Here is a 4,847-nt window from a genome sequence, read left to right on the forward strand (position 1 = left end):
TGCTACGAATAATTTCAAACAAAAACCTAACACAATACAGATGATTCAGCAGTTTGTTCAGTTTGATGGTTTGCAAGATGAGGATCCCAACACGCACTTGGCGAATTTTCTTGAATTTTGCGATACATTCAAAATCAATGGCATTTCTGATGATGCCATTTGTCTTTGGTTTTTTCCCTTTTCAGTGAGAAACAAACTAAACATTGGTTGAACTCGTTACTACAAGGGTCTATCACTACTTGGGAACAAATGATCGAGAAATTTTTACTAAAATATTTTCTGCCGGCTAAAATGGATAAATTACGAAATGATATCTTTTATTTTGTGCAGATGGATTTAGAAAAACTTTACGATGCATGGGAGAGATACAAGGACTTACTGAGAAGGTGCCCTTACCATGGGTTACCGCTTTGGCTGCAAGTTCAAATGTTTTACAATGGTGTGAATCCTTCGACAAGACAAATGATTGACGCAGCTACTGGTGGAACCATCAACAATAAAACACCGGAAGATGCCTATGAATTCATAAAGGAGATGTCACTGAACAACTATCAGTGGCAAGTTATGAGGACAAAGCCAATGAAAACAGCCGGCATCTATAACATCAATTCAGTCACCATGCTCTCTAATCAAGTAGAACTTCTCAATAAAAAGATTGATAGTTTTCTTGGTTCTATGCAGGTACATCCAGTAATGAGGTGTGACTCAAGTGGAGGAGGTGTGCATACAGAATATCAATCCTTCAATCCCACACCTGAAGAGGAACAAGTCAACTATATGGGTAATAATAATTTAGATCTCAAAATAACCCATACAGTAATACTTATAATGCAGGTTGGAGGAACCACCCCAATTTTTCCTAGGGAGGTTAAGAGAATCAAAAGCCACAAAATCCTCAGGGTTTTCAATAGCCACCTTATCAACAGGAGAAAAAAGCAAACCTTGAAGAGATGCTTTCTAAATTCATCTCGGTGTTCGAAACTCGTTTCCAAAATACTGAGACAGCACTCAAGAATCAACAAGCATTGATCCAAGGACTCGAAACTCAAATAGGCCAGCTATCCAAACTAACCTCCGAACAACCACAAGGTAGCCTACCAAGTAATACTGAACCTAATTCGAGGGAACACCTCAATGCAATTAGCATTCAAGATAAGGAAGGATTCATTGCACCTGAGCTAGAAATACAGTAAGACAACGTGATGAACAAAGGACAAGAAGAGGTAAACAATAATGATCCCAAACAGGTAAGTACAAATCATGAACCTCGTGTGCCATATCCTAAAGTGATGACGAAAGACAGAATAGAAGAGCAATTTGGTAAGTTTGTCAAACTCTTAAAGAAATTACATATTAACTTACCCTTTATTGAAGTTCTTTCGCAGATGCCCAACTCAGCAAAATTCTTAAAGGAACTTCTGAGCAATAAAAGGAAATTAGACGCTACATCACATGTGGAACTCAATGCAGTCTGTTCAGCTATTTTAAAGAATGAGCTACCTAACAAATTGAAAGATCCAGGGAGTTTTACAATTCCTTGCTTAATTGGTAGTCTATCTGTGAATAATGCTCTAGCTGATCTAGGGGAAAGTATAAATGTTATGCCATATAAAATGTTTAAACGACTAGGTCTTGGTAAACCCAAACAGACTAGGATGAGCATACAACTGGCTGACAAAACAGTTAGATTTCCTAAGTATATTATTGAAGACGTTCTCATTAAAATTGATAAATTTATTTACCAGTAGACTTCGTTGTCTTAGATATGGATGAGGATAACGAGGTACCTTTAATTTAGGACGACCATTTTTAGCAACTACTAGAACCATTATTAATGTAGGCATAGGAGAGCTAACACTTCGTGCAGGTGACGACGCAGTAACACTCCAAGCACGCGACTCAGTCAAAACCTCTAACACTCAAGATAATGCTATAAAACCTATCGATGATAAAACTAATATTCAATCGTCCTTGTAGGAACTTCCTCGAACCAAGACAACAGAAACAGTCCGCTACTATCATGAAGAGAACAAAGACATCCATGAAGAACGAAGACTACGGATAGAGGAGCTAGACGAATGGTGAGAACACAAACCAAGAACACATGATAAACCGAAACTACGAAGACACAAGCCCGATACCTCTCCTAATCAACTTCAGGTTGGTGATAAAGTCTTATTAGATACCGCAGATCCTCGCATTGTCACTACCACACCGAATGAGTAAATTCCTCTTACGGTACTCAGTATTTTTCCATTCGATACGGTGGAGGTGAGTCACCCCAAGTTCAGCACTTTCAAGGTAAACAACACCTGATTAAAACCCTATTTTGATAGCAGGAATGAGGAATATAAATTCCTTGAACCACTCTGACCATGCACTAGAGAGGTAAGTCAAGCTTAGACTATAAATAAGTGCTTCTCGGGAGGTAACCCGAGCACTAACAAATTTTGATTTCTATATTTTTAATTCCTAACACTTTAAACCACTAACTTTATCTTTGCATTAAAAAGTTTTTCAGCACACACGGCCAGGAACACAGGTGTGCCTAAGGCCATGGCCAAGCATGGGAAAAGACACAGCCGTACGATACAGCCGTGTGGAAGCAGGGCATGATTTCCCCAAAACACGGGATGCGATAAATCCCCACGGTCGTGCGACAGGGCCGTGGGCGAACTTGATAGGTGAACACAGGCGTGGGAATAAAACAGCACGGGTGTCCCAGGGACAAGGCCCGATTCTGTTTCTTCGACAGGGGCGTAAGACACGCCCATGCCGTTAAGCCGTGGACAACAATATACGGGCGTTGTATCCTAACACACGGGCGTGTGCTCCAACCGTGCCACTTGAAAAATTGGAATAATTATCTTATTTTATTTTCCTATATTACGTTTTTAAGATTCATTTGTTTTCCTTTTCAAAAAAAAAAAAACAACGGCTTACCTTTAGAATCCAGCTTGCCATCCAAAGTATCTCCAATGCTCGATCTCGCCAATCCAAGGATATCATCCGTTCTTAATACAGGAAGTTTCACTGCTCTCCCTATCTTATTTTTATACTCTAACATCTATCTTTGTACATTGAGGGCAATGTACATCTTAAGTGTGGGGGGTATTTATTTCATTACCAGAAAATTCCCTGAGTAGTAATCTTGTTCTCTTGAAAAACTCTCATATCATATTTAGGATAAATTTTAATTAATTTATGATTTTGCTTGATATATCTTGAATTAAAACATAGGCATTTATGAATCGATTGTTTAAACTTTAAGACAATAGAGAATCAAGCATGATGAGATGATTTTTAAGAATTCAAAATCTTAGGCTGTTTCCCCAAGTCTAGGTATTACTTTGAATTGGAATTCACGAGTCTAAACATCAAAAAAGCCATAATTTTTGTGAGATTTTTGAGCTTTTTGATCATCTATTCATCCTTTCATGCTCACTTTTATTATTGCTTTGAGTGCGTCAGTATTGAACTATTATTCTAGAACTTGCTTGATTATGCATATCAAGACCACGCCATTTGATTTGATATATCAAAATGATTAAGGCACTTAGGATTAACCTACTCATGCCATGAAAAGCCTACCTCTACGATTAACCCCTAGTAAACCCCCTTGAGCCCAACAAACCAATTCTTGTATTACCCTTAATATTAACCTTTAACCCATTATGAAATCCCCTAAATTAATCCCTATTTTTGTTGAGATTTAAGTTGAATGGATTGTCTAGCTATGTTTTGTTCTTGATATTTAGTCTATATTATTTAACTTGTTTTTAAAAAAAAACACAACTATGTATGCATATCTGTAATTTCATATTCTGAGAGAAGCTCTGTTGTACGCAAGTGAAGGTTAACTCTTTTTCTAGTTAAGCAATTTTTCAATTCAATCTCGATTCTAACCGTTTCTTTCAGCTTGTGACCACACCCCCTAAGCAAACCTCATTACAACCATCTAAAGACCTTTTAATTGATGTATCATCTTAAATTATAGTGGTAGAGATTTGATTTTCATGCAAGCCTATGGTAATGACTTTTCATTATTGACTATTGAGTGCTTCATTTATTATCCTTAAACACCTCGAGTGATTTGAGTGAATCTGTAGTGAGGATGTGAAACTCTGTGATATTCTGAATCAAAGGTAATTACTTAGATGAGGGGAGACACCCATGTTTGCATGAATAAAATACTCAACTTGGAATGTTTGAAACTTTTATGTTCTTTTAATTGAATTCTCAATGTATGATTACCTATGGATTATTTTGAGATATTATCGATAAGAATTATAAGTTGAGAAGAATTTATCTTGATTATGAGTTGAGAATTTTGCTTGAGGACAAGCAAATGCTTAAGTGTGGGGGTATTTGATAAACCATAAATTATACATATTTTTCCCCATATTTAATGTATTTTATAGATGATTTCTCATTAGAATTGGTGAATTCGATGCTCCTAATGCTTTAATTTCATGTTTTGTACTCAGGAGAGCACCAAGAGTCAAAAGGAGCCAAAAAGGGACAAAGTGGAACAAATCGAGAAGATGACACGGCCTAAGCCTTACCACACGGGCAGCTCACATGCTCGTGTCTTTCGAGGGTGTCGACCAAGGCTTTCACGATTCACACGGCCGTGTGCAATTTAACGGATCGAATACGACCTAGCAATAACGTCACACGACCGTGTCACACGGGCATGTCCCTACTAAGCCCAAGTTAAGTCCAATTTGGAAAAGGCAACTTTGGAGGGCTTCTAGGCATTCCAAGGCCTATAAATATGCACTAGAGGAGGAGAAAAAGGGAGACAGAGAAGAGGGGTAAGGAATTACCCTAAGAAAGCCGATTAA

The 4,847-nt window shown here is 37.7% G+C and overlaps 1 non-coding gene across 1 annotated transcript; it reads right to left on the minus strand.

Annotated features, from left to right (window-relative positions):
* Positions 1-297: 297 nt before the first annotated feature.
* On the minus strand, positions 298-404 carry LOC128294271 (small nucleolar RNA R71). Its single transcript, XR_008284585.1, has one exon. It is a non-coding gene; the product is annotated as a small nucleolar RNA R71 (small nucleolar RNA).
* Between the last annotated feature and the right edge of the window lie 4,443 nt (positions 405-4,847).

Source organism: Gossypium arboreum, chromosome 6, assembly GCF_025698485.1.
Source record: "Gossypium arboreum isolate Shixiya-1 chromosome 6, ASM2569848v2, whole genome shotgun sequence".
Classification (NCBI taxonomy): domain Eukaryota; kingdom Viridiplantae; phylum Streptophyta; class Magnoliopsida; order Malvales; family Malvaceae; genus Gossypium; species Gossypium arboreum.